This window comes from Antennarius striatus, chromosome 7, assembly GCF_040054535.1.
Source record: "Antennarius striatus isolate MH-2024 chromosome 7, ASM4005453v1, whole genome shotgun sequence".
In the NCBI taxonomy this organism is placed as follows: domain Eukaryota; kingdom Metazoa; phylum Chordata; class Actinopteri; order Lophiiformes; family Antennariidae; genus Antennarius; species Antennarius striatus.
Window position 1 is genome coordinate 10821346 of NC_090782.1, and position 12425 is coordinate 10833770.

At 43.1% G+C, this 12425-nt stretch overlaps 1 protein-coding gene and 25 non-coding genes across 27 annotated transcripts in view; 25 read left to right on the plus strand and 1 right to left on the minus strand.

Annotated features, from left to right (window-relative positions):
• Window positions 1-12425, minus strand: part of cc2d2a (coiled-coil and C2 domain containing 2A) — a 64216-nt gene that overhangs the window by 15588 nt on the left and 36203 nt on the right. The window lies entirely within an intron of this gene.
• Window positions 157-229, plus strand: trnav-aac (transfer RNA valine (anticodon AAC)). The gene has a single exon. It is a non-coding gene; the product is annotated as a tRNA-Val (tRNA).
• trnav-aac (transfer RNA valine (anticodon AAC)) lies at window positions 298-370 on the plus strand. The gene has a single exon. It is a non-coding gene; the product is annotated as a tRNA-Val (tRNA).
• Window positions 1003-1075, plus strand: trnav-aac (transfer RNA valine (anticodon AAC)). The gene has a single exon. It is a non-coding gene; the product is annotated as a tRNA-Val (tRNA).
• trnav-aac (transfer RNA valine (anticodon AAC)) lies at window positions 1144-1216 on the plus strand. The gene has a single exon. It is a non-coding gene; the product is annotated as a tRNA-Val (tRNA).
• trnav-aac (transfer RNA valine (anticodon AAC)) lies at window positions 1566-1638 on the plus strand. Its single transcript has one exon. It is a non-coding gene; the product is annotated as a tRNA-Val (tRNA).
• Window positions 1989-2061, plus strand: trnav-aac (transfer RNA valine (anticodon AAC)). Its single transcript has one exon. It is a non-coding gene; the product is annotated as a tRNA-Val (tRNA).
• Window positions 2686-2758, plus strand: trnav-aac (transfer RNA valine (anticodon AAC)). Its single transcript has one exon. It is a non-coding gene; the product is annotated as a tRNA-Val (tRNA).
• On the plus strand, window positions 3391-3463 carry trnav-aac (transfer RNA valine (anticodon AAC)). The gene has a single exon. It is a non-coding gene; the product is annotated as a tRNA-Val (tRNA).
• trnav-aac (transfer RNA valine (anticodon AAC)) lies at window positions 3532-3604 on the plus strand. Its single transcript has one exon. It is a non-coding gene; the product is annotated as a tRNA-Val (tRNA).
• Window positions 3954-4026, plus strand: trnav-aac (transfer RNA valine (anticodon AAC)). Its single transcript has one exon. It is a non-coding gene; the product is annotated as a tRNA-Val (tRNA).
• Window positions 4659-4731, plus strand: trnav-aac (transfer RNA valine (anticodon AAC)). The gene has a single exon. It is a non-coding gene; the product is annotated as a tRNA-Val (tRNA).
• On the plus strand, window positions 4800-4872 carry trnav-aac (transfer RNA valine (anticodon AAC)). The gene has a single exon. It is a non-coding gene; the product is annotated as a tRNA-Val (tRNA).
• trnav-aac (transfer RNA valine (anticodon AAC)) lies at window positions 5222-5294 on the plus strand. The gene has a single exon. It is a non-coding gene; the product is annotated as a tRNA-Val (tRNA).
• On the plus strand, window positions 5645-5717 carry trnav-aac (transfer RNA valine (anticodon AAC)). The gene has a single exon. It is a non-coding gene; the product is annotated as a tRNA-Val (tRNA).
• On the plus strand, window positions 6342-6414 carry trnav-aac (transfer RNA valine (anticodon AAC)). The gene has a single exon. It is a non-coding gene; the product is annotated as a tRNA-Val (tRNA).
• On the plus strand, window positions 7047-7119 carry trnav-aac (transfer RNA valine (anticodon AAC)). The gene has a single exon. It is a non-coding gene; the product is annotated as a tRNA-Val (tRNA).
• trnav-aac (transfer RNA valine (anticodon AAC)) lies at window positions 7188-7260 on the plus strand. Its single transcript has one exon. It is a non-coding gene; the product is annotated as a tRNA-Val (tRNA).
• On the plus strand, window positions 7610-7682 carry trnav-aac (transfer RNA valine (anticodon AAC)). Its single transcript has one exon. It is a non-coding gene; the product is annotated as a tRNA-Val (tRNA).
• Window positions 8315-8387, plus strand: trnav-aac (transfer RNA valine (anticodon AAC)). Its single transcript has one exon. It is a non-coding gene; the product is annotated as a tRNA-Val (tRNA).
• Window positions 8456-8528, plus strand: trnav-aac (transfer RNA valine (anticodon AAC)). The gene has a single exon. It is a non-coding gene; the product is annotated as a tRNA-Val (tRNA).
• Window positions 8878-8950, plus strand: trnav-aac (transfer RNA valine (anticodon AAC)). Its single transcript has one exon. It is a non-coding gene; the product is annotated as a tRNA-Val (tRNA).
• On the plus strand, window positions 9301-9373 carry trnav-aac (transfer RNA valine (anticodon AAC)). The gene has a single exon. It is a non-coding gene; the product is annotated as a tRNA-Val (tRNA).
• On the plus strand, window positions 10139-10211 carry trnav-aac (transfer RNA valine (anticodon AAC)). The gene has a single exon. It is a non-coding gene; the product is annotated as a tRNA-Val (tRNA).
• trnav-aac (transfer RNA valine (anticodon AAC)) lies at window positions 10559-10631 on the plus strand. Its single transcript has one exon. It is a non-coding gene; the product is annotated as a tRNA-Val (tRNA).
• On the plus strand, window positions 11957-12029 carry trnav-aac (transfer RNA valine (anticodon AAC)). The gene has a single exon. It is a non-coding gene; the product is annotated as a tRNA-Val (tRNA).

Consider the following 12425-nt stretch of genomic DNA (forward strand, 5'->3'; position numbering starts at 1 on the left):
TGGATATTGACAGTTGTTTCTGTAGTGTAGTGGTCATCAAGTTTGCCTGACACACGGAAGGACCCTGGTTTGGAACCAGGCAGAAACAAGTCTTTTCTGCCTCATATCCCATAATCGAGAACAATCTGAGGCTCAAAAAGGTACAAGTTGCCAGTTGTTTCTGTAGTGTAGTGGTCATCACGTTTGCCTAACACGCAAAAGGTCCCTGGTTCGAAACCAGGCAGAAACAAGTCTTTTCTGCCTCATTTCCCATAATCGAGAACAATCTGAGGCTCAAAAAGGTACAAGTTGCCAGTTGTTTCTGTAGTGTAGTGGTCATCACGTTTGCCTAACACGCAAAAGGTCCCTGGTTCGAAACCAGGCAGAAACAAGACTTTTCTGCCTCTAATCCTCCAATCAAAAACCATCGGCAATTCACCAACATGGATATTGCCAGTTGTTTCTGTAGTGTAATGGTGATGAAGTTTGCCTAACACGCAAAAGATCCCTGGTTTGAAACCAGGCAGAAATAAGTCTTTTCTGCCTCTAATCCTTTAATCAAGAACCATCTGCAGTTCAGCAAGATGCAAGTCACTAGTTGTTTCTGTAGTGTAGAGGTCATTACATCTGCCTGACAAGCAAAAGGTCCCGGGTTTGAAAACAGACAGAAACAAGTCTTTTCTGCCTCATTTCCGATAATCAAGGACAATCTGAAGCTCAGCAAAACAGAAGTTGCCACTTGTTTCTGTAGTGTAGTGGTCATCACATTTGCCTAACACGCAAAAGATCCCTGGTTTGAAACCAGGCAGAAATAAGTTTTTTCTGCCTCTAATCCTATAATCAAGAACCATCTGCAGTTCAGCAAGATGCAAGTCACTAGTTGTTTCTGTAGTGTAGAGGTCATTACATCTGCCTGACAAGCAAAAGGTCCCGGGTTTGAAAACAGACAGAAACAAGTCTTTTCTGTCTCATTTCCCATAATCGAGAACAATCTGAGGCTCAGCAAGATACAAGTTGCCAGTTGTTTCTGTAGTGTAGTGGTCATCACGTTTGCCTAACACGCAAAAGGGCCCTGGTTCGACACCAGGCAGAAACAAGTCTTTTCTGCCTCATTTCCCATAATCGAGAACAATCTGAGGCTCAGCAAGATACAAGTTGCCAGTTGTTTCTGTAGTGTAGTGGTCATCACGTTTGCCTAACATGCAAAAGGGCCCTGGTTCGACACCAGGCAGAAACAAGTCTTTTCTGCCTCATTTCCCATAATCGAGAACAATCTGAGGCTCAGCAAGATACAAGTTGCCAGTTGTTTCTGTAGTGTAGTGGTCATCACGTTTGCCTAACACGCAAAAGGGCCATGGTTGAAAACCAGGCAGAAACAAGTATTTCTGCCTCTAATCCTATAATCAAGAACCATCTGCAGTTCACCAACATGGATATTGACAGTTGTTTCTGTAGTGTAGTGGTCATCAAGTTTGCCTGACACACAGAAGGACCCTGGTTTGGAACCAGGCAGAAACAAGTCTTTTCTGCCTCATATCCCATAATCGAGAACAATCTGAGGCTCAAAAAGGTACAAGTTGCCAGTTGTTTCTGTAGTGTAGTGGTCATCACGTTTGCCTAACACGCAAAAGGTCCCTGGTTCGAAACCAGGCAGAAACAAGACTTTTCTGCCTCTAATCCTACAATCAAAAACCATCGGCAATTCACCAACATGGATATTGCCAGTTGTTTCTGTAGTGTAATGGTGATGAAGTTTGCCTAACACGCAAAAGATCCCTGGTTTGAAACCAGGCAGAAATAAGTCTTTTCTGCCTCTAATCCTATAATCAAGAACCATCTGCAGTTCAGCAAGATGCAAGTCACTAGTTGTTTCTGTAGTGTAGAGGTCATTACATCTGCCTGACAAGCAAAAGGTCCCGGGTTTGAAAACAGACAGAAACAAGTCTTTTCTGCCTCATTTCCGATAATCAACTACAATCTGAAGCTCAGCAAAACAGAAGTTGCCACTTGTTTCTGTAGTGTAGTGGTCATCACGTTTGCCTAACACGCAAAAGGTCCCTGGTTCGAAACCAGGCAGAAACAAGACTTTTCTGCCTCTAATCCTACAATCAAAAACCATCTGCAATTCACCAACATGGATATTGCCAGTTGTTTCTGTAGTGCAGTGGTCATCACGTTTGCCTAACACGCAAAACTTCCCTGGTTCAAAACCAGGCAGAAACGAGTATTTCTGCTTCTAATCCTATCATCAAGAAACATCTGCAGTTCACCGACATGGATATTGACAGTTGTTTCTGTAGTGTAGTGGTCATCACATGCCTAACACGCAAAAGGTCCCTTTGTTCGAAACCAGGCAGAAAAAAGTCTTTTCTGCCTCATTTCCTCACAATCGAGAACCATCTGAGGCTCAGCAAGATGTAAGTTACAACTTGTGTCTGTAGTGTAGTGGTCACCACGTTTGCCTGACACGCAAAAGGTCCCTGGTTTGAAACCAGACAGAAAAAGGTATTTTCTGCCTCATTTCCGATAGTCAAGAACAATCTGCAGCTTAGAACGATGCAAGTTGTTTCTGTAGTGTAGTGGTCATCACATTTGCCTAACACTCAAAAGGTCCTTGGTTCGACACCAGGCAGAAACAAGTCTTTTCTGCCTCATTTCCCATAATCGAGAACAATCTGAGGCTCAGCAAGGTACAAGTTGCCAGTTGTTTCTGTAGTGTAGTGGTCATCACGTTTGCCTAACACGCAAAAGATCCCTGGTTCGAAACCAGGCAGAAACAAGACTTTTCTGCCTCTAATCCTACAATCAAAAACCATCGGCAATTCACCAACATGGATATTGCCAGTTGTTTCTGTAGTGTAATGGTGATGAAGTTTGCCTAACACGCAAAAGATCCCTGGTTTGAAACCAGGCAGAAATAAGTCTTTTCTGCCTCTAATCCTTTAATCAAGAACCATCTGCAGTTCAGCAAGATGCAAGTCACTAGTTGTTTCTGTAGTGTAGAGGTCATTACATCTGCCTGACAAGCAAAAGGTCCCGGGTTTGAAAACAGACAGAAACAAGTCTTTTCTGCCTCATTTCCGATAATCAAGGACAATCTGAAGCTCAGCAAAACAGAAGTTGCCACTTGTTTCTGTAGTGTAGTGGTCATCACGTTTGCCTAACACGCAAAAGATCCCTGGTTTGAAACCAGGCAGAAATAAGTTTTTTCTGCCTCTAATCCTATAATCAAGAACCATCTGCAGTTCAGCAAGATGCAAGTCACTAGTTGTTTCTGTAGTGTAGAGGTCATTACATCTGCCTGACAAGCAAAAGGTCCCGGGTTTGAAAACAGACAGAAACAAGTCTTTTCTGTCTCATTTCCCATAATCGAGAACAATCTGAGGCTCAGCAAGATACAAGTTGCCAGTTGTTTCTGTAGTGTAGTGGTCATCACGTTTGCCTAACACGCAAAAGGGCCCTGGTTCGACACCAGGCAGAAACAAGTCTTTTCTGCCTCATTTCCCATAATCGAGAACAATCTGAGGCTCAGCAAGATACAAGTTGCCAGTTGTTTCTGTAGTGTAGTGGTCATCACGTTTGCCTAACACGCAAAAGGGCCCTGGTTCGACACCAGGCAGAAACAAGTCTTTTCTGCCTCATTTCCCATAATCGAGAACAATCTGAGGCTCAGCAAGATACAAGTTGCCAGTTGTTTCTGTAGTGTAGTGGTCATCACGTTTGCCTAACACGCAAAAGGGCCCTGGTTGAAAACCAGGCAGAAACAAGTATTTCTGCCTCTAATCCTATAATCAAGAACCATCTGCAGTTCACCAACATGGATATTGACAGTTGTTTCTGTAGTGTAGTGGTCATCAAGTTTGCCTGACACACAGAAGGACCCTGGTTTGGAACCAGGCAGAAACAAGTCTTTTCTGCCTCATTTCCCATAATCGAGAACAATCTGAGGCTCAGCAAGGTACAAGTTGCCAGTTGTTTCTGTAGTGTAGTGGTCATCACGTTTGCCTAACACGCAAAAGATCCCTGGTTCGAAACCAGGCAGAAACAAGACTTTTCTGCCTCTAATCCTACAATCAAAAACCATCGGCAATTCACCAACATGGATATTGCCAGTTGTTTCTGTAGTGTAATGGTGATGAAGTTTGCCTAACACGCAAAAGATCCCTGGTTTGAAACCAGGCAGAAATAAGTCTTTTCTGCCTCTAATCCTTTAATCAAGAACCATCTGCAGTTCAGCAAGATGCAAGTCACTAGTTGTTTCTGTAGTGTAGAGGTCATTACATCTGCCTGACAAGCAAAAGGTCCCGGGTTTGAAAACAGACAGAAACAAGTCTTTTCTGCCTCATTTCCGATAATCAAGGACAATCTGAAGCTCAGCAAAACAGAAGTTGCCACTTGTTTCTGTAGTGTAGTGGTCATCACGTTTGCCTAACACGCAAAAGATCCCTGGTTTGAAACCAGGCAGAAATAAGTTTTTTCTGCCTCTAATCCTATAATCAAGAACCATCTGCAGTTCAGCAAGATGCAAGTCACTAGTTGTTTCTGTAGTGTAGAGGTCATTACATCTGCCTGACAAGCAAAAGGTCCCGGGTTTGAAAACAGACAGAAACAAGTCTTTTCTGTCTCATTTCCCATAATCGAGAACAATCTGAGGCTCAGCAAGATACAAGTTGCCAGTTGTTTCTGTAGTGTAGTGGTCATCACGTTTGCCTAACACGCAAAAGGGCCCTGGTTCGACACCAGGCAGAAACAAGTCTTTTCTGCCTCATTTCCCATAATCGAGAACAATCTGAGGCTCAGCAAGATACAAGTTGCCAGTTGTTTCTGTAGTGTAGTGGTCATCACGTTTGCCTAACACGCAAAAGGGCCCTGGTTCGACACCAGGCAGAAACAAGTCTTTTCTGCCTCATTTCCCATAATCGAGAACAATCTGAGGCTCAGCAAGATACAAGTTGCCAGTTGTTTCTGTAGTGTAGTGGTCATCACGTTTGCCTAACACGCAAAAGGGCCCTGGTTGAAAACCAGGCAGAAACAAGTATTTCTGCCTCTAATCCTATAATCAAGAACCATCTGCAGTTCACCAACATGGATATTGACAGTTGTTTCTGTAGTGTAGTGGTCATCAAGTTTGCCTGACACACAGAAGGACCCTGGTTTGGAACCAGGCAGAAACAAGTCTTTTCTGCCTCATATCCCATAATCGAGAACAATCTGAGGCTCAAAAAGGTACAAGTTGCCAGTTGTTTCTGTAGTGTAGTGGTCATCACGTTTGCCTAACACGCAAAAGGTCCCTGGTTCGAAACCAGGCAGAAACAAGACTTTTCTGCCTCTAATCCTACAATCAAAAACCATCGGCAATTCACCAACATGGATATTGCCAGTTGTTTCTGTAGTGTAATGGTGATGAAGTTTGCCTAACACGCAAAAGATCCCTGGTTTGAAACCAGGCAGAAATAAGTCTTTTCTGCCTCTAATCCTATAATCAAGAACCATCTGCAGTTCAGCAAGATGCAAGTCACTAGTTGTTTCTGTAGTGTAGAGGTCATTACATCTGCCTGACAAGCAAAAGGTCCCGGGTTTGAAAACAGACAGAAACAAGTCTTTTCTGCCTCATTTCCGATAATCAACTACAATCTGAAGCTCAGCAAAACAGAAGTTGCCACTTGTTTCTGTAGTGTAGTGGTCATCACGTTTGCCTAACACGCAAAAGGTCCCTGGTTCGAAACCAGGCAGAAACAAGACTTTTCTGCCTCTAATCCTACAATCAAAAACCATCTGCAATTCACCAACATGGATATTGCCAGTTGTTTCTGTAGTGCAGTGGTCATCACGTTTGCCTAACACGCAAAACTTCCCTGGTTCAAAACCAGGCAGAAACGAGTATTTCTGCTTCTAATCCTATCATCAAGAAACATCTGCAGTTCACCGACATGGATATTGACAGTTGTTTCTGTAGTGTAGTGGTCATCACATGCCTAACACGCAAAAGGTCCCTTTGTTCGAAACCAGGCAGAAAAAAGTCTTTTCTGCCTCATTTCCTCACAATCGAGAACCATCTGAGGCTCAGCAAGATGTAAGTTACAACTTGTGTCTGTAGTGTAGTGGTCACCACGTTTGCCTGACACGCAAAAGGTCCCTGGTTTGAAACCAGACAGAAAAAGGTATTTTCTGCCTCATTTCCGATAGTCAAGAACAATCTGCAGCTTAGAACGATGCAAGTTGTTTCTGTAGTGTAGTGGTCATCACATTTGCCTAACACTCAAAAGGTCCTTGGTTCGACACCAGGCAGAAACAAGTCTTTTCTGCCTCATTTCCCATAATCGAGAACAATCTGAGGCTCAGCAAGGTACAAGTTGCCAGTTGTTTCTGTAGTGTAGTGGTCATCACGTTTGCCTAACACGCAAAAGATCCCTGGTTCGAAACCAGGCAGAAACAAGACTTTTCTGCCTCTAATCCTACAATCAAAAACCATCGGCAATTCACCAACATGGATATTGCCAGTTGTTTCTGTAGTGTAATGGTGATGAAGTTTGCCTAACACGCAAAAGATCCCTGGTTTGAAACCAGGCAGAAATAAGTCTTTTCTGCCTCTAATCCTTTAATCAAGAACCATCTGCAGTTCAGCAAGATGCAAGTCACTAGTTGTTTCTGTAGTGTAGAGGTCATTACATCTGCCTGACAAGCAAAAGGTCCCGGGTTTGAAAACAGACAGAAACAAGTCTTTTCTGCCTCATTTCCGATAATCAAGGACAATCTGAAGCTCAGCAAAACAGAAGTTGCCACTTGTTTCTGTAGTGTAGTGGTCATCACGTTTGCCTAACACGCAAAAGATCCCTGGTTTGAAACCAGGCAGAAATAAGTTTTTTCTGCCTCTAATCCTATAATCAAGAACCATCTGCAGTTCAGCAAGATGCAAGTCACTAGTTGTTTCTGTAGTGTAGAGGTCATTACATCTGCCTGACAAGCAAAAGGTCCCGGGTTTGAAAACAGACAGAAACAAGTCTTTTCTGTCTCATTTCCCATAATCGAGAACAATCTGAGGCTCAGCAAGATACAAGTTGCCAGTTGTTTCTGTAGTGTAGTGGTCATCACGTTTGCCTAACACGCAAAAGGGCCCTGGTTCGACACCAGGCAGAAACAAGTCTTTTCTGCCTCATTTCCCATAATCGAGAACAATCTGAGGCTCAGCAAGATACAAGTTGCCAGTTGTTTCTGTAGTGTAGTGGTCATCACGTTTGCCTAACACGCAAAAGGGCCCTGGTTCGACACCAGGCAGAAACAAGTCTTTTCTGCCTCATTTCCCATAATCGAGAACAATCTGAGGCTCAGCAAGATACAAGTTGCCAGTTGTTTCTGTAGTGTAGTGGTCATCACGTTTGCCTAACACGCAAAAGGGCCCTGGTTGAAAACCAGGCAGAAACAAGTATTTCTGCCTCTAATCCTATAATCAAGAACCATCTGCAGTTCACCAACATGGATATTGACAGTTGTTTCTGTAGTGTAGTGGTCATCAAGTTTGCCTGACACACAGAAGGACCCTGGTTTGGAACCAGGCAGAAACAAGTCTTTTCTGCCTCATATCCCATAATCGAGAACAATCTGAGGCTCAGCAAGGTACAAGTTGCCAGTTGTTTCTGTAGTGTAGTGGTCATCACGTTTGCCTAACACGCAAAAGGTCCCTGGTTCGAAACCAGGCAGAAACAAGACTTTTCTGCCTCTAATCCTACAATCAAAAACCATCGGCAATTCACCAACATGGATATTGCCAGTTGTTTCTGTAGTGTAATGGTGATGAAGTTTGCCTAACACGCAAAAGATCCCTGGTTTGAAACCAGGCAGAAATAAGTCTTTTCTGCCTCTAATCCTTTAATCAAGAACCATCTGCAGTTCAGCAAGATGCAAGTCACTAGTTGTTTCTGTAGTGTAGAGGTCATTACATCTGCCTGACAAGCAAAAGGTCCCGGGTTTGAAAACAGACAGAAACAAGTCTTTTCTGCCTCATTTCCGATAATCAAGGACAATCTGAAGCTCAGCAAAACAGAAGTTGCCACTTGTTTCTGTAGTGTAGTGGTCATCACGTTTGCCTAACACGCAAAAGATCCCTGGTTTGAAACCAGGCAGAAATAAGTTTTTTCTGCCTCTAATCCTATAATCAAGAACCATCTGCAGTTCAGCAAGATGCAAGTCACTAGTTGTTTCTGTAGTGTAGAGGTCATTACATCTGCCTGACAAGCAAAAGGTCCCGGGTTTGAAAACAGACAGAAACAAGTCTTTTCTGTCTCATTTCCCATAATCGAGAACAATCTGAGGCTCAGCAAGATACAAGTTGCCAGTTGTTTCTGTAGTGTAGTGGTCATCACGTTTGCCTAACACGCAAAAGGGCCCTGGTTCGACACCAGGCAGAAACAAGTCTTTTCTGCCTCATTTCCCATAATCGAGAACAATCTGAGGCTCAGCAAGATACAAGTTGCCAGTTGTTTCTGTAGTGTAGTGGTCATCACGTTTGCCTAACACGCAAAAGGGCCCTGGTTCGACACCAGGCAGAAACAAGTCTTTTCTGCCTCATTTCCCATAATCGAGAACAATCTGAGGCTCAGCAAGATACAAGTTGCCAGTTGTTTCTGTAGTGTAGTGGTCATCACGTTTGCCTAACACGCAAAAGGGCCCTGGTTGAAAACCAGGCAGAAACAAGTATTTCTGCCTCTAATCCTATAATCAAGAACCATCTGCAGTTCACCAACATGGATATTGACAGTTGTTTCTGTAGTGTAGTGGTCATCAAGTTTGCCTGACACACAGAAGGACCCTGGTTTGGAACCAGGCAGAAACAAGTCTTTTCTGCCTCATATCCCATAATCGAGAACAATCTGAGGCTCAAAAAGGTACAAGTTGCCAGTTGTTTCTGTAGTGTAGTGGTCATCACGTTTGCCTAACACGCAAAAGGTCCCTGGTTCGAAACCAGGCAGAAACAAGACTTTTCTGCCTCTAATCCTACAATCAAAAACCATCGGCAATTCACCAACATGGATATTGCCAGTTGTTTCTGTAGTGTAATGGTGATGAAGTTTGCCTAACACGCAAAAGATCCCTGGTTTGAAACCAGGCAGAAATAAGTCTTTTCTGCGTCTAATCCTATAATCAAGAACCATCTGCAGTTCAGCAAGATGCAAGTCACTAGTTGTTTCTGTAGTGTAGAGGTCATTACATCTGCCTGACAAGCAAAAGGTCCCGGGTTTGAAAACAGACAGAAACAAGTCTTTTCTGCCTCATTTCCGATAATCAACTACAATCTGAAGCTCAGCAAAACAGAAGTTGCCACTTGTTTCTGTAGTGTAGTGGTCATCACGTTTGCCTAACACGCAAAAGGTCCCTGGTTCGAAACCAGGCAGAAACAAGACTTTTCTGCCTCTAATCCTACAATCAAAAACCATCTGCAATTCACCAACATGGATATTGCCAGTTGTTTCTGTAGTGTAATGGTGATGAAGTTTGCCTAACACGCAAAAGATCCCTGGTTTGAAACCAGGCAGAAATAAGTCTTTTCTGCCTCTAATCCTATAATCAAGAACCATCTGCAGCTCAGCTACATGCAAGTCACCAGTTGTTTCTGTAGTGCAGTGGTCATCACGTTTGCCTAACACGCAAAACTTCCCTGGTTCAAAACCAGGCAGAAACGAGTATTTCTGCTTCTAATCCTATCATCAAGAAACATCTGCAGTTCACCGACATGGATATTGACAGTTGTTTCTGTAGTGTAGTGGTCATCACATGCCTAACACGCAAAAGGTCCCTTTGTTCGAAACCAGGCAGAAAAAAGTCTTTTCTGCCTCATTTCCTCACAATCGAGAACCATCTGAGGCTCAGCAAGATGTAAGTTACAACTTGTGTCTGTAGTGTAGTGGTCACCACGTTTGCCTGACACGCAAAAGGTCCCTGGTTTGAAACCAGACAGAAAAAGGTATTTTCTGCCTCATTTCCGATAGTCAAGAACAATCTGCAGCTTAGAACGATGCAAGTTGTTTCTGTAGTGTAGTGGTCATCACATTTGCCTAACACTCAAAAGGTCCTTGGTTCGACACCAGGCAGAAACAAGTCTTTTCTGCCTCATTTCCCATAATCGAGAACAATCTGAGGCTCAGCAAGGTACAAGTTGCCAGTTGTTTCTGTAGTGTAGTGGTCATCACGTTTGCCTAACACGCAAAAGGTCCCTGGTTCGAAACCAGGCAGAAACAAGACTTTTCTGCCTCTAATCCTACAATCAAAAACCATCGGCAATTCACCAACATGGATATTGCCAGTTGTTTCTGTAGTGTAATGGTGAAGTTTGCCTAACACGCAAAAGATCCCTGGTTTGAAACCAGGCAGAAATAAGTCTTTTCTGCCTCTAATCCTATAATCAAGAACCATCTGCACTTCAGCAAGATGCAAGTCACTAGTTGTTTCTGTAGTGTAGAGGTCATTACATCTGCCTGACAAGCAAAAGGTCCCGGGTTTGAAAACAGACAGAAACAAGTCTTTTCTGCCTCATTTCCGATAATCAAGGACAATCTGAAGCTCAGCAAGGTACAAGTTGCCAGTTGTTTCTGTAGTGTAGTGGTCATCACGTTTGCCTAACACGCAAAAGGTCCCTGGTTCGAAACCAGGCAGAAACAAGACTTTTCTGCCTCTAATCCTACAATCAAAAACCATCTGCAATTCACCAACATGGATATTGCCAGTTGTTTCTGTAGTGTAATGGTGATGAAGTTTGCCTAACACGCAAAAGATCCCTGGTTTGAAACCAGGCAGAAATAAGTCTTTTCTGCCTCTAATCCTATAATCAAGAACCATCTGCAGTTCAGCAAGATGCAAGTTACTAGTTGTTTCTGTAGTGTAGAGGTCATTACATCTGCCTGACAAGCAAAAGGTCCCGGGTTTGAAAACAGACAGAAACAAGTCTTTTCTGCCTCATTTCCGATAATCAAGGACAATCTGAAGCTCAGCAAGACAGAAGTTGCCACTTGTTTCTGTAGTGTAGTGGTCATTACGTTTGCCTAACACGCAAAAGGTCCCTGGTTCGAAACCAGGCAGAAGCAAGTCTTTTCTGCCTCTAATCCTACAATCAAAAACCATCTGCAATTCACCAACATGGATATTGCCAGTTGTTTCTGTAGTGTAATGGTGATGAAGTTTGCCTAACACGCAAAAGGCCCCTGGTTTGAAACCAGGCAGAAATAAGTCTTTTGTGCCTCTAATCCTATAATCGAGAACAATCTGGGGCTCGGCAAGATACAAAGTGCCATTTGTTTCTGTAGTGTAGTGGTCATCACATTTGCCTTACAAGGAAAAGGTCCCTGGTTCAAAACCTGTGTACAAAATACAACCTTCCACAAAGTAAATGGACATTCCATTCAGACAGTACGCTTGCTTCTCCAGTTTCGTCATAACTTACAGTCCCTTCCTTTGTGTTTTCTGTCTCATGAATCTCTTTAAAATAAAGTTGAGCTGTAATCTCTTTAAAATAAGGTTGAGGCGTAAAAGTGTTTTTAGATCTTTCTTACTGTTGTTTTTCTTTGGACGAAGCAAGAGTCCTGGAACTAGTATTGGCCCATCTCAACAAATGGATGAATTTGTGCAAGACAGCTGTTTGTAACACACTCAAACTGTATAGTCCTTCAACTTGCGCAATTTTTTGCTACGTAGATCTCAAACACAACCAGTGTCGCTGCATCCAGTTAAAAATATCTGACTCAACATGTCCATGAAGGACTGGACGTGTTGGAATGAGTGTGAGACCTTTGCAGGTGACTCAGACTATATATTAATTTCAACATGTGTGTTGAGGGACTTCTTCATGGTTTCTGTAATGTAGCGGATATCACATTCGCCTCAGACGCGAAAGGTCCCTGGTTCGACACCAGGCAGAAACAAGTCTTTTCTGCCTCATTTCCCATAATCAAGAACAATCTGAGGCTCAGCAAGATACAAGTTGCCAGTTGTTTCTGTAGTGTAGTGGTCATCACGTTTGCCTAACACGCAAAAGGTCCCTGGTTCAAAACCAGGCAGAAACAAGTATTTCTGCCTCTAATCCTATTATCAAGAAACATCTGGAGTTCACCAACAGGGATATTGACAGTTGTTTCTGTAGTGTAGTGGTCATCAAGTTTGCGTAACACACAAAAGGTCCCTGGTTTGAAACCAGGCAGAAACAAGTCTTTTCTGCCTCATTTCCCATAATCGAGAACAATCTGAGGCTCAGCAAGATACAAGTTGCCAGTTGTTTCTGTAGTGAAGTGGTCATCACGTTTGCCTAACACGCAAAAGGTCCCTGGTTCAAAACCAGGCAGAAACAAGTATTTCTGCCTCTAATCCTATTATCAAGAACCATCTGGAGTTCACCAACAGGGATATTGACAGTTGTTTCTGTAGTGTAGTGGTCATCAAGTTTGCATAACACACAAAAGGTC